General features: G+C 44.6%; 1 protein-coding gene and 1 long non-coding RNA gene across 2 annotated transcripts in view; one reads left to right on the top strand and one right to left on the bottom strand.

The window, feature by feature from the left end:
- Positions 1–473: 473 nt before the first annotated feature.
- Positions 474–19906, bottom strand: LOC125173582 (uncharacterized). The gene is made up of 4 exons (XR_007155084.1): positions 19703–19906; positions 8261–8353; positions 5889–6788; positions 474–611 (listed from the first exon to the last, which is right to left on the bottom strand). It is a non-coding gene; the product is annotated as an uncharacterized LOC125173582 (long non-coding RNA).
- A 571-nt stretch (positions 19907–20477) lies between these two features.
- RERE (arginine-glutamic acid dipeptide repeats) overlaps positions 20478–26193 on the top strand; it is a 422701-nt gene continuing 416985 nt past the window's right edge. Inside the window, exon 1 of the mRNA XM_047872880.1 lies at positions 20478–20981. The gene's annotated coding sequence lies outside the window, so the exon portion shown is untranslated. The remainder of the gene's footprint in view (positions 20982–26193) is intronic.

Genomic DNA, 26193 nt, shown 5'->3' on the forward strand with positions numbered 1-26193 from the left:
TCTCACGGTTCGTGAGTTCGAGCCCCCCGTTGGGCTCTGTGCTGGAAGCTCGGAGCCTGGAGCCTGCTTTGGATTCTGTGTCTCCCTCTCTCTCTGCCCCTCCCCTGCTCGTGCTCTCTCTCTCTGTCTCTCAAAGAATAAATACATGTTAAAAAAAAATTAAAAATAAAATAAAATAAAATAAAATAAAATAAAATAAAATAAAACGAGTGTTGTGCACAAGTCAATTTAGAGGACCTGTACTTGGGGCACCCAGCAGGCTCAGTCAGTAGAGTACATGACTCTTGATCTCAGGGTCGTGAGTTCGAGCCTCATGTTGGACGTAGAGCTTACTTGGAAGGAAGGAAGGAAGGAGGAGGGAGGAAGGAAGAAAAGAAGGGAAGGAGGAGGAAGGACTTGTACTTAATGATATAACAAAGAATAAAGCACTGTCTAGTCTAGACTAACTAGTTGGTTTCACACAAGTTACTTGCCTTTGCCCCTCCTCTAAACATTTGTTCTGTGGCTTTGTTGTTCAAGGAACCCCCACAGTTGAGTCAGGAAGCTGAGACTCTAATTAGCCCAAAGCTGAGGGGAGTCTCCTTCCTATCCTTAAGCTTCAGTTTCTGCATCTATAAAAAAGAAGGGATTTAGATTAGTAGGCAGTTCTCAAGAGACCCTTTTTTGGGGTCTGTGAGGTCAAAAACATTTCATAACAAACTAAGATGTTACTTGCCTTTGTCGCTCTCATCCCAGGGCAGGTGCACAGTGGGGGTTTGCAGAAGCTGTGTGACATGTGATGACGTCATTGTGCTGAGAGCGTGTGGAATGTGTGCTGGTAGAGTCTTGTGTTTCAAAGATGCTTAATGTGATACACGTCAGGAGGTGAAACCCACCGAAACAAGATTATTCTGTTAGTTTCCTTATTTCTCACAAAGTACCACAAACTGGGTGGCTTAAGACAATAGAAATTTGTTGCCTTGCAGTTCTGGAGGCTAAAAGTCCAAAACTAAGATGTCAGCATCGCTGCTATCTTTCTGGAAAGAAAATTATATGTATATGTATATGTATATGTATATGTATATGTATATGTATATGTGTATGTATATGTAAATTTATATCTATATCTATCTATATCATCTATAAAAGATTTTATTTATTTTATAAAGGATTTTATTTTTTTTTTATTAAAAAAATTTTTTTTCAATGTTTTATTTATTTTTGGGACAGAGAGAGACAGAGCATGAACAGGGGAGGGGCAGAGAGAGGGAGACACAGAATCGGAAACAGGCTCCAGGCTCTGAGCCATCAGCCCAGAGCCCGACGCGGGGCTCGAACTCCCGGACCGCGAGATCGTGACCTGGCTGAAGTCGGACGCTCAACCGACTGCGCCACCCAGGCGCCCCAAGGATTTTATTTTTAAGTAATCCCTACACCCAAGATGGGGCTCAAACTCATAACCCCAAGGTCAAGAGTAGCACACCCCATTGAGCCAGCCGGGCACCCAAGGGTTGCTTCCTTTTAAGGGCTCTGAAGGAGAATCTTTTCCAGGTGTCTCTCCTGGCTCCTGGTGGCTGCCAGCCACCCTTGGTGTCCCTTGGCTTGTAGACGCATCACTCAAACCTCTGTCCCCATCTTCACATGGATTTCTCCCTGAGTGTCTGTGTCTGTATCTCTACGTGGCCATCTTTTTCTTTTTTTAACATGGTCATCTTCTTTTTTAATGTTTATTTATTTTTGACAGAGAGAGAGAGAGAGAGAGAGAGAGAGAGAGAGAGAGCATGAGCAGGGGAGGGGCAGAGAGAGGGAGACACAGAATCCGAAGCAGGCTCCAGGCTCTGAGCTGCCAGCACAGAGCCCGGTGCGGGGCTCAAACTCACAGACTACGAGATCATGACCTGAGCTTAAGTCGGACGCTCAACTGACTGAGCCACCCAGGTGCCCCTAACATGGTCATCTTCTTACGAGGACATCAGTCCTATTGGATTAAGGGCCCACCCTACTCCAATATGACATCATCTTAACTCATTGTCTCTGCAACAACCTTATTCCAAACAAGGTCACATTCTGAGGGAATAGGAGTTAGGACTAGGGACACAATTCAACCCAAACAGTAATCAATAATATTTAAGATGCTGAGACCAGAGTCTGACTAGGTGACTTCAAGGGTTCTACCCTGATGAAACATCATAAGATTCTAAGGTAAATTTTATTTTATTTTTTTTATGTTTATTTTTGACAAAGAGAGACAGAGACAGAGACAGAAACAGATCATGAGCGAGGGAGGGTCAGAGGGACAGGAAGACACAGAATCCGAAGCAGGCTTCAGGCTCTGAGCTGTCAGCCCAGAGCCCAACGCAGGACTTGCACTCACCAACTGCAAGATCATGACCTGAGCCAAAGTCAAATGCTTAACTGACTGAGCCACCCAGGTGCCTTTTTTTTTTTTTTAAGATAATTTATTTTTAAATTATCTCGGGGCGCCTGGGTGGCTCAGTGGGTTAAGCGTCCGACTTCAGCTCAGGTCACGATCTTGCGGTCCATGAGTTCAAGCCCCGCGTCGGGCTCTGGGCTGATGGCTCAGGGCCTGGAGCCTGCTTTCGATTCTGTGTCTCCCTCTCTCTCTGCCCCTCCCCCGTTCATGCTCTGTCTCTCTCTGTCTCAAACATAAATAAACGTTACAAAAAATTAAAAAAAAAAAAAAGAAAAAAAGAAATTATCTCTACATTCACTGTGGGGCTGGAACTTACAACCCTGAGATCAAGAGTCACATGATTTACCCCTTGAGTGAGCCAGGCATCTCATTGGCTACTATTTTTCTTAAATTAAAAAAAAATTTTTTTCCTTAACATTCTAAGTACAGAACATAACAAATAGATTTTTACTTTTATTTTTTTAAGATTTATTATTTTAAAATGTTTATTTATTTTGTGGGAGAGAGAACACACGTGCATAAGCAGGTGAGGGGCAGAGAGAGAGGAAGAGAGAGAATCCCAAGCAGGCTCTACACTGTCAGCACAGAGCCCGATGCAGGGCTTTAACCCATGAACCTTTAGATCATGACCTGAGCCAAAATCAAGAGTCGAACACTTAACCGACTGAGCCATCCAGGTGCCCCTAAAGATTTTATTTTATTTTTTATGATTTTCTACTTTTTATTAAAAAAGTTTTCTTATATTTATTTATTTTTGAGAGAAAGAGAGAGAGAGAGAGAGAGAGCACAAATGGGGGAGGAGCAAAGAGAGAGGGAGACGTAGAATCCAAAGCAGGCTCTAGGCTCTGAGCTGTCAGCATAGAGCCTGATATGGGGCTGGAACTCACCAATGGTGAGATCACAGCATGAGCCGAAGTCAGACACTTAACCGACTAAGCCACCGAGGCGCCCCTAAAACAATTTTTTTTATATGTTTATTTTTGAGAGAGAGAGAGAGAGAGAGAGAGAGAGAGAGAGCGTGAATGGGGGAGGGGAAGACAGAGAAAGAGACACAGAATCTGAAGCGGGCTCCAGACTCTGAGCTGTCAGCACAGAGCCCAATGCAGGGCTTGAACTCATGAACTGCGACATCATGACCTGAGCTGAAGTCGGACACTCAACCCACTGAACCATCCAGGTGCCCCTAAAGATTTTATTTTTAAGTAATCTCTACATCCAACATGGGCTCGAACCTATGGTCTTGATCCTGAGATCAAGAGTCACATAGTGTACTGACTGAAGAAAGGAAGAGTCCTTTCTTTGTAGATCTGAGTTCTGACCAATGTCCTTTCCTTCTCTATGAAGAACTCACTTTAATACTTCTTGGAAAGTATGCCTACTTGGCAACAAATTCTCTGTTTTTGGTTTGAGAAATTCTTTATTTCTCCTTACTCCTTTTTAAAAGATTTTTTATTTTGGGGGCACCTGGGTGGCTCGGTAGGTTAAGTGTCCGAGTCTTGATTTTGGCTCAGGTCAAGATCTCATGGTTCATGGGATCAAGCCCCGCCTTGGCCTCTGTGCTGATAAGCAAGGAGCCTGCTTGGGATTCTCTCTCTCTGCCCTTCCCCTGCTCATGCTCTCTCCCTCTCTCTCTCTCTCTCTCTCTCTCTCTCTCTCTCTCTCTAAATAAATAACTTAAAAAAAAAGATGTTTTTGTTTTTAAGTAATCTCTACACCCACGTGGGGCTCAGACTTATGACACCGAGATCAAGAGTCGCATGCTCTTCTGACTGAGCCTGCCAGGCATCTGCCTCCTTGACTTTTGAAGGATAACTTCACTGGGTACAGGATTCTAAGTTAGTGAATTTTTTTTCTTTCAAAAAAAATTTTTTTTAACGTTTATTTGTTTTTGAGATTGAGAGAGGCAGAGCATGAACTGGAGAGGGTCAGAGAGAGAGGGAGACACAGAATCTGAAACAGGCTCCAGGCTCTGGTCAGCACACAGCCCGACGCGGGGCTTGGATTCCCCTACTGTGAGATCATGACCTGAGCCAAAGTCAGACGCTCAACTGACTGAGCCACCCGGGTGCCCCCCTGGGTCAATGTTTTAAAAAAAAAAAAATTTTTTTTTTAAGTAGTCTTCATGCCCAGCCCGGAGCCCAGTGTGGGGCCTGAACTCACAACCCTGAGATCAATCAAGACCTGAGCGGAGATCAAGAGTTGGATGCTTAACCGACTGAGCTACCCAGGTGTGCCCCTCTTTCAACACTTTCAATATTTCCATCCGTTTCTTGCCTGCATGGTTTCCAAAGGGAAATTCTGTGTCATTCTTTCCTCTCTCCTCCATAGGTAAGTCCTTTTCCTCTGGCCTCTTTCAAAATTTGTCTTTGCCTGTGATTTTCTGCAGTTGGAATAGGACACGGTGGGTGTACAGTATGAGGTCTTGGTCATTTGGTGAGCCTGTGCCTGTGGGCTGTGACTTCCCAGGGCTTCTCGGCTCCCTTACGCCCTTTGGTAAGGTAGAAAGGCTCGAGGGGGTTGCAGCTGGATATTTCCCTTCTCTTGGGTCCATAGGCTCTGGTGAAATGGTTTCTTTTGAGGACAGGGCTTGTTAAGAGGAACAGAATCCTCGGACTATGTACCAAAACGGCTCCTTTCCCCTCTCCCCTGTTGAGGTGTGAGGGGTTTTTTTCCTGGATCTTTACTGTGAGGATCTGGAAGGGCTCCTGGGGGTAAAACTCACAAGTGTGAGGGGCCCCTGGAGTTTTTAACTTTCAAGCTTATCCACGCTGAGCCTCCAGCAATATGTCGCCTAGAATACCTTCTCAGGTACTGGTTCCCGTGGAGTTTCTGCTCAGGTAAGTTGTGATTCTCTGCACCTTTGAGTTCACCTCTCCCAATTTGGCAGCTTGCCCTGTGACCTCAGTTCTCTGACAGGTCTAAAAATAATTGCAGATTTTCAGATTTCTCAGCTTGGTTTCCTGCTGTGTGAATGAAAGCAGCTTCCAATCTCCTCACACTGGAAGTCAATACTTATAAAATAATTCATTGTAACTGCTTTACGATGGTCCCTCGGATATGACAATCATTTATCCAGTGTCTGGCTGATGGAAATTCTAGTTGTTTCCATTTTCTCCCCTATTGTAAGCAATGCTGTTGTGAACATCTTTTTGCATGGCTCCTTGCACATATGTGGATGAGGGTTCTTTAAATTTTTTTTTTCAACGTTTTTATTTTATTTTTGGGACAGAGAGAGACAGAGCATGAACGGGCAAGGGGCAGAGAGAGGGGGAGACACAGACTCAGAAACAGGCTCCAGGCTCTGAGCTGTCAGCCCAGAGCCTGACGCGGGGCTCGAACTCACGGACCGCGAGATCGTGACCTGGCTGAAGTTGGATGCTTAACCGACTGCACCACCCAGGCGCCCCATGGATGAGGGTTCTTCAAGGTGAACACTGGGAAGTGAAATTGCCAGATCGTAACGATTCGCACTTACCTTGGACTTGACTCCAGAGTGCCAGATTGCCCAGAGTGGCTGCACCCAGCGTGCACTCTTGAGCAGCGCAGGAGTTTCCTCTCACTAACTCCTCATCAGGGCTTGCAACTGTCACACTTGTACGCTTTATCATCTCATGGGTGTGAGGCAATGTTTTGCGGGTTTCCTTTGTATTTTCCTGACCACTAGTGAGGATCATTCACTGAAGCGACAATTCCTGAGCTCCTGTCTTGTGCAGGTGCTGATCTGGGCTTGGCTTGTGGGGGGCACATCCGTGGACAAAACAGACACGGCCCCTGCCTTCCCTGCCCTCGTGAAGTTTTTGCGCAGGTGTGCGTGTAGAGAGCAGGGTGAGGATTAGCGACGGAGAAGGGGTGGATTACAATTTGAAGTAAACCGGTCAGGGTAGGAGGGGAAGGAATTATTGTACAGATCTTTGAAGGAAGAGCCACGCAGGCGGAGGAAAGGCGTCTCGGAGGCAATGGTAACGGTAGCAGGGAGAGAGCAGGGGGCGGTGAGGCCAGAGAGGTGGGGGCGACGGCTGCTAATGCAGAGCTTCACAAGCTGGTGTGAGGACTGTGCTTTTCTATCTTGAGCACTGCTGGGAGCCCATGGTGTTCAGGAGAGCACCACGTATTTCTAGCTCCCGGCCCTCAGAATGGAGTGGGATGACACTTCCTGGCTGTCTTAAGGACGTATCAAGCCGTGCGAACAGTTCTGGCCACTGAGCTTTGAGAATTCGCTTTAGAGGCAGTTGATTACCAGTGATAATTTTCTAGAGCTTTTTACTCTTCTGCCAAGGCGACCAGAATCATCCAAGTAGGATCCTGAGCTGAAAGCCCCAGTCTCCGATCAACAGTAGTGACGAGTGGCTCCCTGCTGCTGCCTCAGATGGATGTGCTGCATGAGAAAGAAATGATCACTGTTTATTTATTTGAGAGAGGGAGAGAGAAAGCTTGTGTGAGCGGGGGACGGGGCAGAGAGAGAGAGAGAGGGAGAATCCCAAGCAGGATCCACACTGTCAGCTCAGAGCCTGACTTGGGGCTCGAGCTCATGAACTGTGAGATCATGACCTGAGCTGAAATCAAGAGTTGGATGCTTCACCGACTGAGCCCCCCAGGTGCCCCAGAAATGATCGCTATTTTAAGTCCCTGAAATTTTGGGGTTATTTGTTACCACAACATAACCGGGATCATCTTGACTGATACAGGGCCATTGTCAAGTTTTGAACTGCACAGTGAGAGAATCTAACCTACCTTTCCTTCCTTCCTTCCTTCCTTCCTTCCTTCCTCTCTTTCTCTCTCTTTTTCTTTCCTCTTTCTTTCTTTCTTTCTTTCTTTCTTTCTTTCTTTCTTTATTTCTCTTTCTTTAAAACGTGTATTTATTTTTAAAAGAGAGAGAGAGCAAGCATGAGCAGGGGAGGGTCAGAGAGACAGGGAGAAGGAGAATCCCAAGCAAGCTCCATGCTGTCAGCACAGAGCCTGACACGGGGCTCGAACCCACAAACCATGAGATCATGACCTGAGCTGAAATAAAATTGGACGCTTAACCAACTGAGCCACGCAGGCACCCCTATTTATTTACTTTCAGGGGGAGGGGCAGAGAGATAGAGAGAGCACAAGCAGCAGGGGACGGGCAGAGAGAGAATCCCAAGCAGTCTCTGAGCTGTCAGTAAGGAGCCAGATGTGGGACTCGACCCCGCGAACTGTGAGATCATGACCTCAGCCGAAACCAAGAGCTTAACCCACTTACCCTGCTTAACACTTAACCCACTGAGCCATCCAGGCGCCCTAACCTATACTATAAAAAATCACAGCTACCAAATTGGGAATAGACTATCTAGAGGGTCAGAAATCAAGAGCCCACTGCAATAATCCAAGCAAGAGACGACAGTGACTTGCACTATGATGGTAGTGGCAGAGGTGGTAAGAAGCAGTCAGCTCATGGACATCGTTAGAAGGCAGGGCCAATAGGATTTTTCTGATGGATTGGATGTGGATGTGAAAGACTCAAAGGTTTTAGTTTGAGCACCTGGAAGAATGGAGTTGCTATTGACTGAGATGGGGAAGACCTCAGGTGGGCAGGTGCTTAGTTTGGGGATATTAAAGTTGACATACCTGAGACATCCAGGTGGAGATGCTGAGCCGGCCCTTGGCCTATAGGAGTCTGGGGTTCAGGAGGGAGGTCTGGGTCGGAGACGTACACTTGAGAATGATCAGCAATTAGGTGGTCTTTAAAGTCATGACAGTGAATGGAATGGAATCAACAGGGGACGGATTGTAGGTGCAGAAAAGGACTAAACCTGGGGGCTACAACACTCAGAGGCTGGGGAGAAGCAAAGGAACCACTGAAAAACACTGAGAAATACTCACTTGTGAGGCAACAGGAAACCTGGAGGATCGTGTCCCGGCGGCCCAGTCGAAAGAGTCTGTCAGGTAGGAGGTCGCGATCAGTTGTATCAAAAGCTGCAAATAGATCAGGAAAGTGGCAGACAGAATTGGCTCTCCGTTCTAGCAACACGGGGCTCCGTGGCATTGTCGGTAGGAAAAGTTTTGGTCCAGCAGACAGCAAAAAATAAACAAAAATAAAAATAAAAAAGATGTATCAGAAAAAGGGGAGAAGGGCTGAGTGGTACTCATGAATGATGGGAGGGGAGGGGTCAAAGCAGAGGGCTAGACTTCCATAGGACTGTAGGTGATTCATCTACAGTAGCAGGCAGGAAGCCAGCGGGTGGGGTTCAGAGATGGAGAGATAGATGTGGGGAGTGGGCAGTCTGCGGACTTCCTCTGCTGATCACGTCAATATCCACAGTGACCTCAGAAAGAAGGGAGGGGGGTTGGAGGTTTGAGGAGGGAGGAAGGGAGGTGAATAACTTGCTGGAGCATTGGGTGAGAAGTGAACCTGGGTTAAGTATCCTATGATTGCCAAGGGCATTAAGAGTCCACTTGAGGTTTGTGGTCATGAATTTAAAATGAAACCAGGCCGTGTGATGCCAGACGCATTTGGCTGGGCAGGTGCAGGTGCCGAGCAGGCAGCAAGTTGGAATTATCACCATGGGTTGTGGCCCAGGGAATATTAGGAAGTGAGGAGGCAGGTTGCTAAGGGTGTGTGGAAGGCAGAGGGTACAGTGCTTGACCATGGAATGTAAACAGACACAGAAGAGGAGGAGGGCGTCGAGTCACTGGGGATGTGGTATTAGGACCAACTCAGATTTATTTCAGGAAGACAAGAATCTGAATTCTTCCGGAACACATATACACACCATTATCTATACACGGTCTAATCACATGTTCTCAGAGAATACTTGAAATTAAACAATGCCCGTAGCTCTGTATACTTAACATTTGTCTATTTTAATCTGTATTCACATGAGTTAATAGAAATATTAGAGGACAGAGAATTTATTTTAAATGAGATCACAAAAGTTGATTTGATACATTTCAGTGACTTCAACTAAGTAGTTTTTCCCCCCAAAGTGTTATAATCAACTTCATTCAGAAGTTTTCAATGGGGCACATGGGTGGCTCGGTTGATTAAATGTCCGACTTCGGTTCAAGTCATTATCTCATGGTTCGTGGGTTCAAGCCCCGTGTTGGGCTCTGTGCTGACATCTCGGAGCCTGAAGCTGCTTCAGATTCCGTGTTTCCTCTCTCTGCCCCTCCCCTGCTCACCCTCTGTCTTTCTCTCTCTCTCTCAAAAATAAACATTAAAAAAAAAGTTTTCAGGGGCGCCTGGGTGGCGCAGTCGGTTAAGCGTCCGACTTCAGCCAGGTCACGATCTCGTGGTCCGTGGGTTCGAGCCCCGCGTCGGGCTCTGAGCTGATGGCTCAGAGCCTGGAGCCTGTTTCCGATTCTGTGTCTCCCTCTCTCTCTGCCCCTCCCCCGTTCATGCTCTGTCTCTCTCTGTCCCAAAAATAAATAAACGTTGAAAAAAAAATTAAAAAAAAAAAAGTTTTCAAAAATTTACACCTGACAGTAGTCAATGCCAAAGCTTAAATCTGCTATATACTCATACTGACTATGAGTGAACTCAATCTTACATGTAGTTAAGCAATGTCCACAGTCAACTATGAGGGCTTCATGTGCATTTTTTTAATTCTTTTTTTTTTTAATGTTTATTCATTTTGGAGAGACAGAGACAGAGCATGAGTGGGGGAGGGGCAGAGAGCGAGGGAGACACAGAATCTGAAGCAGGCTCCAGGCTCTGAGCTGTCAGCACAGAGCCCGATGCGGGGCTCGAACCCACAAACCGTGAGATAACCTGAGCTGAAGTCGGAAGCTTACCCGACTGAGCCACCCAGGTGACCTGAAAAAAAAAAAAGTTGTTTTTTTTTTTAAAGAAGAGTAAGAGACACCAGGGATGCACACACATGGAAAAAGCCAGGTGAGGACACAATCAGAAGGCAGCCACCTATGAGCCAAGGAGAGAGGCCTCAGGAGAAACCAGACCTGCTGGCACCTTGATCTCAGACTTACAGCCTCCAGAACTGTGAGAAAATACATTTCTGTTTTCAGCCATTGAGTCTGTGGCACTTTGTACGTCAGCCCTAGCAAATCAATACAAAGATGTTATGTTAACTGAAATAAGCCAGGCAAATACTGTTTGATTTCACTTATATAAGGTATCTAGAGTGGTCAAATTCATAGAAACAGAAATAGTAGCGGAATAGTAGTTTCCAGGGGCTGGCGGAGGAGGGCAAAATGGGGAGTTGTTGTTTCATGGATATAGAGTTTTGATTTTGCAAGATTTTCATCTTGCACATGGAGGCTGGTTGCACAACGGTGTGAATGTACTTTATTGAGCTGCACACTCAAAAATGATGAAGATGATAAATTGTTATGTGTATTTGACAATTAAAACACATACACACATGCATGTGCACACACACACACACACACACACACACACACACAAGAAGCCAGTTGTTAGAAGGGTCATCTATGTGTGTATTGAAACTGCCAAGAATGAGGACATGAGAGATGGAACATCGTTTTGTGTTTACTGCACATACAGAGTCTTCTGCCGATTGTCTGTTCTTTACTTCTGTATGTATGTATGTATGTATTTATTGAGCAGGCTCAAGCAGGGCAGACGGGTATAGAGGGAGGGAGAGAGAGAATCCCAAGCTGACTCCCAGCTCAGCGTGCAGCCCAGTGCAGGGCTCGATCCCACAGCCCTGGGATCATAACCTGAGCTAAAATCAAGAGTTGGATGCTCAATTGACTGAGCCACACAGGTGCCCCTGCCAATTCTCTGTTCTTACCTTCAACCACGTTTCTGTTGGGTTGTCTTTCTCGAATAGATTTTTTTAAATGTTTATTTATTTTTGACAGAGAGAGAGAGAGAGAGACACACAGCATGAGCAGGGGAGGGGCAGAGGGAGAGGGAGACACAGAATCCAAAGCAGGCTCCAGGCTCTGAGCTGTCAGCACAGAGCCCGACGCGGGGCTCGAACTCACAGGCGGTGAGATCATGACCTGAGCTGAAGTCGGATGCTCAACCGACTGAGCCACCCAGGGGCCCCAACTTGAATAGATTTATAAGCATTCTTTATGGATTCTAATCACTAATCCTGTCATGCTTATGGAAATTACAGTGATCGTTTCCCAACATGTGATTCCCGCTTATTTTAATGTAATTTCTCATAAGAAGTCTTTGAGATCATTTTAGTCAATTGTGTCTTTCACCAGGTTGTGCTTTTTAGGTCTTATTCAACAGCTTCTCATACATTGTATCTAAAATTTCTGTAGTTTTGCATTTCACATTTGAGTCTTTAACCCATACTATTTGATTTCTGTTTTGGGTTCGGGAGTGCATCTTCATGAGTATATTATCAGGGGCTTCTAAAAGAAGTTTAAAAAAAATTCTGTAAGATTATAAAAAAAATCTATTTATATTTAATTTTTTCAATGTTTGCTTATTTATTTTGAGAGAGAGACAGAGCACTAGTGGGGAAGGGCAGAGAGAGAGGGAGAGGGAGAATCCCAAGCGGGCTCCTTGCTGACAGCAAGGAGCCCAACGCGGCATAGGGCTTGAACCCAGGAACCACGAGATCATGACCTGATCTGAAATCAAGAGTCAGTATAAATAAATAAATATAACCAAGTATTGTTATTCCTGCACTTTATCCTTAATTACAGAGACTGAAATCCATTTCCTTTATTAGTGGTAATCAGTTTACCCAAAGTTTTTCTGTCCCTTTGTCACCTCTCCCTGACTCTAGACGATTCCTTTCACCCCGGGATTGTAGTTGCGTACTCCTAGGTTAGAGGAGGAACATACCTCCGTGTATAGCAAAGAGCCATCACAGTTTGTCTAGGCGTTCTCTTTCCTATATCTGTGGTAAGAATTTGCTATTAATTTGAAGGTAATGGGGCTCTTTTGGAGATTGGTTGACGGCCTTTTGGGGGGATGTTTGGGAAATCATTCTTATGACATTTTTAATTAAACAAATTTTATTTTTAAGTAATCTCCACCCAATGTGGGGCTCGAACTCACAACCCCGAGACCAAGAGTTGACTGCTGAGCCAGGCAGCTGCCCCTCTTATGATGTTTTTATTGATCAAAAGAATATGAACATTCTGTATTTTGTGGTCTGCTTCTTTTGTATTTTCTCTATAAGAAAAGCCAAGCATTGGGGTGCCTGGTTGGCTGAAAGGGCATGTGGCTCTTGATCCTGGGGCCATGAATTCGAGTCACATGTTGGGGGTAGAGATTACTTAAAAATAAATAAGTAAATAAACTTAAAAGAGGCCAAACATCCACCATAAAGATAACTATTCTATTTTTTAAAATACTTTTTTTAAATGTTTATTTTGAGAGACAGAGAGAGAGAGAGAGCATGTGCAAGCAGGGACGGGGCAGAGAGAGAGGGAGAGAGAGAATCCCAAGCAAGCTCCACACCATCAGCTCAGAGCCTGACATGGGTCTCGATCCCACAAACCATGAGATCGTGACCTAAAGCTGGATGCTCAATCGACCAAGCCACCCAGGTGCCCTAAGGTTAACTATTTTGGCATGTATCGAGGGTAGGGGCACCTGGCTGGCTCAATCGGTTAAGCAACTGGCTTCAGCTCTGGTCATGATCTCAAGGTTTGTGAGTTCGAGCTCCACTTTGGGATCTGTGCTGACAGCTCAGAGCCTGGAGCCTGCTTCGGATTCTGTGTCCCCCTCTCTCTCTGACCCTCCTCTGCTCACTCTCTGTTTTTCAAAAATGAATAAACGTTAAAAAATTTAAAAAATATATATTAAAAAAAGTAAAAGGTTAACAGAGTTTTTAAGAGTAATTTTAAAAAACATTTTTAATGTTGAGAGACAGAGAGAGAGACAGAGTATGAGCGGGGGAGGGGCAGAGAGAGAGGGAGACACAGAATCCGAAGCAGGTGCCACGCTCTGGGCTGTCAGCACAGAGCTCAAACTCATGAACTGTGAGATCATGACCTGAGCCGACGTCGGACGCTTAACCGACTGAACCACCCAGGTGCCCCTAAATTGTCTTTTTAAGATTAAAGAGAGTAATTACTCTGGAAGTTGGAGCATTAGAAGGAAACCTTTGGGGATGATATTTTGAAATTAAGATGTCTTGTGTTGAATGAAAAGGAGGGAGGGAGCATTAAATTGAGGGGCCAAGACACGACCAACATAGACGCTGAAGCTCGAACGGCAGAGGATGTGTTTCGTTTCCTTTGGTTTACAGAGTCACTTGCCTGTTTGCTCTGTTTGTAAATACGCCTTAGATTGAAGAAATGCATTTTGGTGCCAAATAGCCCCTGCTTCATCAATGCTTAAGATTAAATTCTGGATTCCCAAATAAAATGTCAGAATCTCAGATTTATTTCCTATGGACTCCCCCTTCTGAGGGCCCCTTTGTGATCAATTCCGGTCTTCTTTGTTCACCGTTTAGACAAAACAGGGCTTGTGGATAATTTTTAACTCCCCATTACTATGCCTTTATTCTCTCTAGAAAACTGTACCTTTCCTCCAAGGTAAATCTAAGTAATTTACCAAAGATGCGGAGGAAATGTTTATCTTGAAATGCAGCTTCCCCCAGGGTGGAGTTTGCCGGCTCTCTGGCTTGCTCGGGTAACAGTGGACAGCTGTTTATAACAGGAACCGAGGACTAGCACGTCTCAGTGAGATGGCAGGCAGACAAAGGAGGAGGACTGAGAACGATCAAACTTGGAATTGGGCCAGGACAATGAAAATCAGCATCTCCTCCCCTTAATTCTTTCATGAAGCCCTACGAGACTTTTCAATGACCACATGTGGTCAGAGGTCAGATGTTGGGTTTAGATCTCATCCCAAAGGCACCCATTGCCTCCGGACAGCATGCTGTGGCGTTGGCTGGCTAAGCGTAACTCAGAGAAAAGCATCATTGATCACTGGATCTGATGGTTTAGCAGAGCAGGGTTTCCTTGAGATCTACCTGTAGGTGTGTTGGCGTATAGACCCACTTCTACTTCGGTTGAAAGAAAATTCATCAGAGTCTGGAGTTGAGTGGAGAACCTTAATTGCCGTCCATAATCAGTCACATCTGCACAAAGGAAAAGGGCTTTGAATTTTGGAAAGATGTTTGTTTCACTTAAAAAATTTTTTTTTTTAAAATGTTTACTTATTTTTGAGAGAGAGAGTGAGAGAGAGAGACAGAATCCAAAGCAGGGTCCAGGCTCTGAGCTGTCAGCACAGAGCCCGACCCGGGGCTCGAACCTGTGAACCATGAGATCATGACCTGAGCCGAAGTCAGATGCTTTACCGACTGAGCCACCCAGGCGCCCCTGTTTGTTTCACTTTTGTACATGTTTTTGCATGTGTGACAGGTGCCTCCTGCAGTAAGGGCCGGAATCACCCAGGGCTCCCTTCTGGCTCAGTGGAGGGACTGTCAAAGGCCATCGGGGGTTACTTACTGGCTCTGAGAGAAAAGATTGAGGAGGCAGCAATTCTGATGTACAACACATTGTGAAGCGAACCCCCGGTGTCGGTAAACCTAAGGTGAGCGTTAAGCATCCGCAGACAGACCACGGTGGGCAGGAGTAGTGAGCTCTGTTCTGGCTCCACCTGAAAAAGTGCAGGGGCGCCTGGGTAGCTCAGTTGGTTAAGCATCCAACTCTTGGTTTCGGCTCAGGTCATGATCTCATGGTTTGTGGGTTCGGGCCCCACATCAGGCTCTGTGCTGATGGCATGGAACCTGCTTGGGATTCTGTCTCCCTCTCTCTCTCTGCCTCTCCCCTGCTCGCTCTCTATCTCTCTCTCAAAAATAAATAAACAAACATTAAAAAAAAAAAGTGCAAAGGGAGGTGGCTGGGGCACAGTGCTGGCTGGCGTTTGCACCACATAATCTTGGAAGGCAATTTCAAAGAAAATGCCTAGAAACAAGCTTCAGTCTGTTACCAGGCTTGATAAAGCACCCCAGTTTTGCCGAAGGCATTTTAGAGGAAAATAATTTACTTGTTCTAAAGCTTGAGTACTTCTGGTGAATTATGAAGGCTAGTTACCAGCCATATGTTCAAAGAACTTGAATTCTTTTTTTTTTTTTAAATTATAAAAATTATACATGCTTGATATGAAGAGAAAAAAATCAAACAGAACAGAGTCAAATGAAATCAAGTCTGTCTCCTGTTCCCTCGTTACTCTTCATTCCATGCCCAGCGGACTCACTACAAACATTTTCCTGGTGAATGTGTTTTTAGACATTTTTGAAGCAGATACAAATTTGTCCCTCTTTTTAAAAAGATCTTTTTTTTATTTTTAAGTAATCTCTACACCCAGCATGGGGCTTGAACTCACAACCCTGAGATCAAGAGCTGCATGCTCAACTGACTGAGCCAGCCAGGCGCCCCTACAAACTCATCCTTTTAAAAATCAAATAGGGGTGCCTGGGTGGCTCAGTCAGTCGAGTGTCTGACCCTTGGTTTCGGCTCAGGTCATGCATGATCTTAAGGTTTGTGGGATCGAGCCCCAAGTTGGGCTCCGTGCTGAATGTGAAGACTGCTTAAGATTCTCTCGCTCTCTCCCTCAACCCCTGCCCCCCTCTCTAAAATAAAAAAATAAAAATAAATAAAAAATTTTAAAAAATGCAAATAGATTCATACTTTTGCACAATTGTTCTATGACTTGACTCTGAATCCCGATCGTCATTCTGTATCAACTCAGATTTACCTAATTCTTTTTGAAATCTATAAAGTATTCCATTGTATGTTTGTACTATAATTTATTTAAACATTCTTTGTTGATGGGTGTTTGGGTTTTTTTCAGGTTTTCACTATTATAAATAATGTTGCAGTTATATATAGTTATATATATGTTTGTATTATTATTATTTTTTTTTCAACGTTTATTTATTTTTGGGACAGAGAGAGACAGAGCATGAACGGGGGAGGGTCAGAGAGAGAGGGAGACACAGAATCGGAAGCAGGCTCCAGGCTCTGAGCTGTCAGCACAGAGCCCGACGCAGGGCTCGAACTCACAGACCGCGAGATGGTGACCTGAGCCGAAGTCGGACGCTCAACCGACTGCGCCACCCAGGCGCCCCTGTTTGTATTATTTTTATACATTTATGCAAGATTATTTGTAGAATGGCTTTCTAGAAGTAGAATTTCTGGGTCGAAGGTATGGGTGTTTAATTGTTTCATAGGTTGTTGCCAAATTGTGTTCTAAAAAAGGGGATGACTACATTTTTACCAACAGTGCATCAAAGTGCCTGTCTTCCCACATCCTCATCAATACTGGGTATTGTGAAGGTAAACTTTTTCCCTACTCTGAGAGAGTATTTTAATTTGCATTTATTTTATTATTATTGAATCATGTTTATTGAACACATTTCTCTATGAATTTTTTGTTCATATATTTTGTCCATTTTTCTGATTTTTTCTTACAAATTTGTAAGAGCTTTATTATATTATGGTAATTTATTATAATTATTATTATATTATAGGTATTGAAAATATTTTCCTTCAATTTTTTTGTTTCTTGCATTGTTGTGCTGTTCTTTTGTGTCTTATAGAGATGTAAAATATGTATGCATTAAAATTTATTGGTGTTTTTCCTTTATGGCTTCTGGATTTTCTGTTATGCTTAGAAAAAACTCCTTCAATCCATGATTTGAAAAGCTTTTAGTATTCCTCTAATTACTTTCATGGTTTCATTAAAACAAATCATAAAATATCTGACATATACAAAAGAGTAAACATAACCTATAATGTGGGTTATAGAGAAAATAAACTTTTAAATTCAAGCTAACGAATAGAGGCTCAATGGGTCTTACAGAATCCTGAAGACCATGGTAAGGTCTCTCTCTACACCCAGTGTGGGGTGTGAACTCATGACCCTGAGACCAAGAGTTGCATGCTTAGGGTGCCTGGGTGGCTGTGTTGGTTAAGTGTCCGAGTCTTGATTTCGGCTCAGGTCATGATCTCATGGTTTATGAGTTTGAATCCCATGTTGGGCTCTGGGCTGACAGTGTACAGCCTGCTTTGGATTCGCACGCTCTCTCTCTCTCTCTCTCTCTCTCTCTCAAAATACATAAATAAACTTAAAAAAAAAAAGGAATAACATAAATCTAGCTAAAACATTTTTTCAGCATTTTTTTTCTTATATAGTTATCTGGTTGTCCCAACATCACTTATTAAATAATCCCTCTTTCTCCTGGCTTCTTTTATTTATTTTTTTAAGTTTATTTATTTTGAGAGCAAGAGAGAGAGGGTGTGAGTGAGCGCATTCACAGTTGGGGTAGGGGCTGAGGGAGGGAGAGGGAGAGAGAGAATCCCAAGCAGGCTCCTCACTGGCAGCGTGAACCCTGATTTGGGGCTTGAACTTCCCAACCATGAGATCATGACCTGAGACCAAACCAAGAGTTGGAAGTTTAACCGACTGAGCCACCTAGGCACTCCTCTCCCAGCTTCTTTGAAATAATGGTTTATATTTCTGATGTGACCTCTGCATACAAAATAAAATCACTTCTACCTCTAGTAAGATACACAAAATAACTAACAAAAATCCTTCTTGATATTTTCAAATTCAATAACCAAAAGTAATCCCCATTTTCTAAAGCTTGCTGAAAAGAGATTTATTTAGGAAATGCATTCTAATTTCATAGCGGGGGAAAAAAAACCCACTAGATATTTGACCTCTTTCACCTTGACCATGTTATTTAACTTCTTCGAGCCCCAGTTTCTTGACCTTTAAAATGGAGATAATAATACACTTCATGGGCTGTTGTCAGGACTAAGTGGACCAAGGAATACAACATGCTTTGCATGGTGCTTGGGATGTAGTAAGCTTTCAATCAATGGTTTAATAGTTTTCCTTATTAAGATGTATTGTTATTACATTATCAGCCTCTCAGGAAGGCTGTACTCTCCAGCTTTACGGCTGGACCACAATTCTTGCATGAGATTTTGCAGTTAAAGAGACCTAGTTTGCTAATTTTATGGCGCGATAGCATAATGCTATGCTTTGTAACAATGTGAAATCTTGAGACTCCTAAATCTACATGTTTTAAAAGTAGGCTCTATGTCCAACATAGGGCGTAAACTCACAACCCTGAGAGTAAGACTGGCATGCCCCTACTGACTGGGCCAGCCAGGGGCCCCTTAATCTATGGTTTTTTATTTTATTTTTTTATTTTTTAACGTTTATTTATTTTTGAGACAGGGAGAGACAGAGCATGAACGAGGGAGAGTCAGAGAGAGAGGGAGACACAGAATCCGAAACAGGCTCCAGGCTCTAAGCTGTCAGCACAGAGCCTGACGAGGGGATCGAACTCACGGACCGCGAGATCACGACCTGGGCCGAAGTCAGCCGCTTAACTGACCGAGCCATCCAGGCGCCCCGATCTACGTTTTTTTAAATAAATGAAGTGATGGCAAGCCCTAATACTACAATAAACGTGGTTTCCTGATCATGAGAGGGTCTCTCCTCTCCGCTGAATGGTAGTGTAGGATTCACAGGCATCTTCTGAAAACCTGTGGTCCATTTGCCCACCACAGGGCTGAACCTTTATTAGAAAGAGTGCTCTTGTAAATGTAGATTTTGATGGAAACTGAAGCCATCTAATACCCTTTACTCCTCATTATTTCCAAACTGATGTCGAACAGTTCCATCCATATCTAGGATGTCCAGAGCCTTTTACTGAAATTTATTATGCTGTAAAATTCGGTTCTCACATTATTAGATATATAATGAGCTACTAACTACTCTTCCCATTTCATAGCTGCAGGAATTGCAGCAAGACAGGGTTTTTCCTGCTGGAAGTTACTCAGAAAGGTAACGGCACAGACCTATTTGTTTTTAGCTCTCTTGGGTCACAGTCCAATAATATCTGCTAGTCCAAATTATTCTTAAAAGAAACTGCTGGATGTGGAAATTATAATCTGAATAGATATTCCAAAGAGAAAATTATCACTTTATTTGAAATAGATGAGCGAATTATTTTGCATGTGTTCTATCCCTTAATTATTCTATTATATACAGATCTGAACTCCTTCAGGGAGAGTGTATGGTATAAGGACACCAATAGCATTTACAGTATATTAACCAACCAACAATAGGTTGATGATTCGCCCTGGATTCATGCCAGGGTGTGTGAAAGAACTCAATAAACATGATATGCATTTCAAAAACTGCTAGTCATAATTAAAATTTCCAAACCCCTCATTCCTATAAATTATATTAACTAGAATATGAACATTTGGCCTGCCCCTCTCTCCCCTTACAGCACCGTAGACCCCGTGATTACCAGCCTTTCGGGAAGTGGGACAGAATACTATGCTTCTCAAAGAAAAAAAGGTGGTATTTGGATTTTTTTGTGTGAAACTTACGGCATAGGGTTGTGCACACTGCTCTCTGTCTAAAATTCCCTCTGCGACTGGGGTTCTAGTCCCTTTATTCCTTGATGAGACTTTCCACGCTTTTCATCTTTGCTATATTCTTTTCAAAGAAGCAGCGCGATCTGAGAATTTCGTTTTACTCTTTCTTAATCTTCTGCCACAGACTTATTTTGAAAACGTTCCTTCTCATCGGAATTTCGAAAGGGTCCTTAAAGAGAATCACTGCAACCCGCTCCGTGTCCCCCGCCCCCCTACCCCCTCCCCCCCCGGCCCCGGGATAGGAGTCCGCGTCTGAAGTGGCTGAAAAGGCAAATTGTGACCCTGATAATAACGAGAGCAACGGGACCCTGGGCGGTCGGCCCGGGGGACCTGCCCGCAGCGCGTCGCGACCCCGGCAGCGCACAAAGACGCGCCCGGGTGGGGGGCCCAGCCCACCGCCAGGCCGCCGCCCGGAGCGCGCGCTCGAGCCCGTGCCCTGGCGTCGGCACAGCACAGCGCGGCCGCTCCCCTCCTTCTCTTCTGCTCTTTTTATTAGAAAGGAAAAAAAAAGGAGAGAGGGAGAGAGGGAGAGAGGGAGAGGGAGAGAGGGAGAGACAGAGACAGAGACAGAGATAGAACGCAAGAAGTCCCGCCCCTCCGCCCGCCCTCCGCTTTCCATTGGCCCGGCCTCCGCGCGCGTCACTTCCGGATGCGCCAATGGCGAGGCGCGATACTGCGAGGTGGGCCGGGCCCGAGCGCGGAGTGGGCGGCGGGTCGGTGCAGCAGCCCCGCCGCGGCTCGGCCACCATCGCCGAGGCGCCGCTGCTCCCACAGACGCTCGCGAGCCGCCCCCCGCGCTCCCAGCCTCCTCTTCCTCCCGCACGCCCGAGACGCTCGCCCGACTCGGGTCTCGCCCCCGCCTCCGCCTCCCCCGTGCTCTCCCCTCGCTCGCCTCCCACCTTGTCTCTGCCTCATTTTCTCTCCTAGTTGAGGAAAAAAAAATCACCATCATCCTCAGGGAGCCCCTCGCCCTCAGAAAAACAAAACCAGACATGATCCTGGGCTCCCGCTCCTGAAGGACCGGCCGAGCGAGGAGCAGGGAGCTAGTGGAGACCGCCCCCGAGGTCACGGGAGGGAAGCCCCTGCAGCCCCCGGCCCTGTCCCCGCGGCCGGCCCCCTCCTCGGCCCGAGCCCGGCGGCCCCCAGCCCCGCGGGCCTCCCGCCCCGTCCCCCACTTTCCCGGGAGCCGGCCGAACACACCTCCATTGATGGTGTAGCGCATCCGGGGAAGGTAAGTGTCCAAGTTGCCGGCGCGTGGCGGCCACCTTCTCTCCTGGCCCCTCGTCCTGGGCACGGACATGGGGTGGCAGGGGGCCGGCGTGGACGCCCGGGTCCGCCGGGAGCCGGGAAGGGCAGGCCGGCGTGCGAGCCGCGCGCGCCCGGTGGTGGTGGTGGTGGGGGGGGGCGGGCATAAAGGGCCGGGGACTTCTTCGGCCCTGTGCGGGCCAGGTCACTGTCCCACTCGCCTGCTGACCCCTGTTCTCTCTCTGCTGCTTATTCGTGCTCTTGTTTGACTTGTCTGAGGTTAAACTGTTTCATGTGACTGAATTATTGGCCGAACTGGGGGTGGGGGGTAGTGGGGGAAAGGAAAGGAAGTCAAAGACCCACAGTGTACATTTCTTGAATGTTTGTGGATTTGGGGGTCTTGGGGGAGGACTTTTCTTAAAGTATCATTTTCCCATTAGGGAGAGATTCCTTCTTTGTGTTCTGAATCTCCAGTTCTCTGTTCTGTGTGATTACTAACCCAAAATCACTTGGAGCAGAATAGGATTCTTACTACCATGTTCGAGTTTTGCTCTGTGAAAGAGAGTGGCTTCTATTTTTATTTTTATTTTTATTTTGTTAAGGTTTTGGAAAGGAAGAGAGGTAGTTTTACATAGATTGTGAGTGTGTGTGTGTGTGTGCGCGCGTGTGTGTGCCTGTGTGTGCGCGGGGAGGGGGAAAGTATTGCAGGTTTCCTTTGAAACTGGTTGCTTGAGAAGTTGTTGAAAGGAAAACAAAATGATTCATTGTTGAATTGTCATTTTCCTCTGCCTCTTTTCCAAGGTTTGCTTACAATTTTTTTCTGGATTACAGACTTCAAACATTGATTTAAGCAAAATGTGTCCTTGAGAAACTGGGTGCTTTAAATGTTTCAGTATGTGTTACTATTTTAAGGGACATTTAGAAAGTAGTTTTGTATGAATCCTGAAATAGCTTTCCCCAAAGCAAATTTTTTAAACCCAGAAAAGATAACTAGTAAAAGGGAAAGTTGGCGAATTGCAAAAAAACATTTTCGTGGAACACAAATGAATGCATCCTATGTTTAGATAAGAAACAGTTTTGATAATTGCTTTCCATTTAAAGAGAGACCTTTTTGTCTGGTGTGCACTGGTTTCTTTAGTCTCAGTCTGTTGGGGGAGGGGAGACAGGATGGATCTATACAATAATAAAATCATCTTTGGGTAGCGATTTCCTTCCATGGATTTGCTTGCTGAGTTAATTCCCCCGTAAATCATAAACCAGTTTTGATTTTGATGGCCTGCATGGAGAGCTGGCTTCCAGCTCTCCCTGTTGTTGTTGAGGTCGAAGGGAAAAGAGGCAGAGGCAGAGGCAGACACACACACACACACACACACACACACACACACACAATACCAGGCTGAGGGCTCATTGTTCTTCCATACACACATTCATTCTCTCTCTCCCATATTTGGGACTAGGTTTGCACAGACAAACACAGCTCTTTTTGGGAGAGAGGAGAGAAGATGGGGGAAGGGTGGACGCTTTTCTTTTTCAGCTTTCTTTCACCCATCTCATGTCTGGCCTTTTTTTGCAACCTTGTAAGAGGCAGAAGAGTATATTAGAAACTAAAGGACACTCTCAAACATGTTCAGAGACTCCTCTTCTCCACCTGCCTTCTTTCCTTTGCAGTTCTAGTTTCTGCCGCTCTTTCTTTTTTGTGTATGTAAAGATAAAATTCCTCTTTCTACGTCGCGGCCTTATAGTCTGCTTTCCTATTCCTCATTGCCCCTGACTTTGGTGAGGACAGTGATTTGCTCCGTTGACTCTTATTGTAGTGAATATGACCAGGGTCTTTTCTAGGTAGCAGTGGTGGATTGTTTCAGTTAAGATGACGAAAATTGTATTTGAGTGTCTGTGTGTTTTGACATATTAGTGGCCTGATGGTTGATAATCAGGTATGCCGGCTATGGAACTGTCATGTTTGGTTTTGTTTTGTAAATAGGGGTTATCAAAGAAGATCTGGTTTTTTCTTTGTGCGGAAGGGGGGGAGTGGTGTAGAGAGGCTTCCCTGAATACTGGACAAGGAATAGGATGACAGAGTCCACCTGGGTTAAAACCAGCTCTGGGCCAAGGATGGAGGTTGGTGTGAATACTGTGGGTTGCAGAATAGCACCTTCTACTGGTTAATTGCTTCCAAGGATCTTGACGAAGAGAACGGGGGAGGGGAGTAACGGCTGAGGCCTAATGATTTTCTTTTGAACGCAGTTGTAGTGCCTTCCTGCAAATGCCACTTCCCTGAGCTGCTGATACAGATGCCCTTTGACTGGTACTGGTGCGTTGAGGCTTTATGTGTTATTGGCTGAGTTATGACAATTTGTTCTATTATCATCAGTATTTACACATAGTGACTTCTAAGGACCCTTTTGAATTGATACTCTGATGAGAAATATAGTTTGTCTTGGAATATTAAACAAAATTTAAAGGGATTTATTTGGGTTCTTGGTGTTGGAAACTGTATATACACTAGCAGTCTTTAAAAAGTTTTCAGTATCTGGGCTCCTGGGTGGCTCAGTCGGTTGGGCGTCCTGACTTCGGCTCAGGTCATGATCTCCCGTGGGTTCAAGTCCCGCGTTGGGCTCTGTGCTCACAGCTTGGAGCCTGGAGCCTACTTTGGATTCTCTCTCTCTCTCTCTCTCTCTCTCTCTCTCTCTCTCTGCTCCTCCCCCACTTGTGCTCTGTCTCTGTCTCTCTCAAAGATAAATAAAACATTAAAAAAAAAAGTTTTCAGTATTATTAGTAAAAAATCAAAAAGACCTGCTCTATAGAAAAGAAAAATCCTTGCACTGGACCCAGGGGTTTTCTTCTGGGATTAAATGCAGTTGTGGGGTGAGATGGGGGGGAGAGGAACTCACTGAAATCAGCAGTTTTGCAGATGTCATAGTGTTGTGTTGCAATAATGTTGTTTTCAATTGTCGTATAAACAGATAAAATTAAGTCTGATAGGACGACTTATTTTATGAAATAGATTAAAAAAAAAAAAACACAGACAAGAGAAAATGTGAAATGAGCATGTGCACAGATTGACACAGAAGGCCAAATTCCTGCTTAAAGACTTCTAATCCGAGGTGTAGTTTCAGAGATAATTTGTTTGATAAATGCCTGGAAGGATTTTTTAAACAATTTTTTTTTAAACGTTTATTTATTTTTGAGACAGAGAGAGACAGAGCATGAATGGGGGAGGGTCAGAGAGAGAGGGAGACACAGAATCGGAAACAGGCTCCAGGCTCCGAGCAGTCAGCACAGAGCCCGACGCGGGGCTCGAACTCACATACCATGAGATCGTGACCTGAGCTGAAGTCGGATGCTTAACCGACTGAGCCACCCAGGCGCCCCGGAAGGATTTTTATTATCACACATCCTACCCCATCTCAATTGTTTTAATGTAGTGAATTGCTAGAGAGAGAGGTTTGCAGAGGCAAGGGCGACAGCATAGAATAAACATCTTCTGTTCCAGACTGGCTGCTCTAAGGAATGTGATTTCTGATCCACTTTGCTTTCACAACTTAGAGTGTAACCCCTAAAGTTGTATATCTTTTACAGTGAAGTGTGAACAGTTCAAATGTATTATTTATTCAGTAGGAATAGAGTCTGGTCATTTCAATCCATTATATTCTCTGCCAGTGTTTTGTTGCAAGGTGACTAGAGTAATTCACAACAAAAAGGTTCACAACAAAAAGGTAGTTCAAATCAAGAAATAAATGTGCCAGAAATAAATTGTACAAGAAACAAATTGTACTTTTTCAATTTTGGCCTGGTGGTCAGTCAAAACATTTTAAAAAAGTGGCGCGGTAATTACTGTCAGGTCCTGCAACAATTATATGTACTATTGAACAGAAACATGCCAGGTGCCTTAAACACACACACACAAGAATATGACCTATGCCCTTCTAAAACCAGTGCCTGTTGAAGATTATTATGGATTTAATAAGCATTCATTACTTTTATTATTTAAAAAGTTTTTTTTTTTATGTTTATTTATTTTTGAGAGGGACAGAGTGTGAGCAGGGGAGGGGCAGAGAGAGAGGGAGACACAGAATCCGAAGCAGGCTCCAGGCTCCGAGCTGTCAGCAGCACAGAGCCCGACGCGGGGCTCAAACCCACAAACTGTGAGATCGTGACCTGAGCCAAAGTCAGACACTTAACTGACTGAGCCACCCAGGCGCCCCGACTCATTACTTTTAAAATTAGTTTTGAATCTTTAACATCTTGCTCAAATCTCAGTAATCAAACATTCAAGTAGTAAAATAAGTTGTGTATACTGAATTCTTCTGGGAATGCTGTGCTTTCCTACTAACTGCTTTTGGCAGCTTCTTTTGCAGTTGATTTAAAGGCTAAGATAGCAGAAAATTCAGATGTTTAGAGTCATTAGTGTAACATAGCTGTGAACTTCGTTACACACACATACACACCCTGAAACATTACACTATTGTTTTACATATTCACTTTCTGATAACACTGTGCTCTAGCTGATCATAGAGTTTTTCAACAACTAGGAATTCCTCTTGAATCATATTTAAGTGATTGTTAATTATTAGTAGTATCTTGGTGATTATTCCAAATTTGTAGCTTGCTTGTCCTGTTTAAGTGTGATTTTGGTGTGCCTGTTGGCTTGTGCTTGGTTTCTTGTCTGACTGTTCAGTGTTTTTTAAAATAGTGAGGAAAAATGAGCATTTATGTATTAGGAAATGGTTAATATTGCTTAAGCCATTTTAGTGAACATTTGACCACAAATAACTCAGACATGCTCAAATACTAAATATATTTACTAGGGGGCGCCTGGGTGGCTCAGTCGGTTGAGCGTGTGACTTCGGCTCAGGTCATGATCTTGCATTTCGTGAGTTCAAGCCCCGTGTCGGGCTCTGTGCTGACAGCTCAGAGCCTGGAACCTGCTTCGGATTCTGTGTCTCCTTCTCTCTGCCCCTTCCCTGCTCATGCTCTGTCTCTATCTCTCAAAAATGGATAAATGTTTAAAAAAAAAAAATATATATATATATATATATATATTTATTAGAATGAGGTTTTGGTTGGAATTGTGATTTGCATAATTAACCTGTAATATATAAATAATACATTACGTACAGTAAGTAATGTAAGATATGCCATGTGTCTGTATATTAGGTAACTAGGTCAGATAGGACTGCTAATGTAATAGGTTTTTT

The sequence above is a fragment of the Prionailurus viverrinus genome, chromosome C1 (assembly GCF_022837055.1).
Source record: "Prionailurus viverrinus isolate Anna chromosome C1, UM_Priviv_1.0, whole genome shotgun sequence".
In the NCBI taxonomy this organism is placed as follows: Eukaryota; Metazoa; Chordata; class Mammalia; order Carnivora; family Felidae; genus Prionailurus; species Prionailurus viverrinus.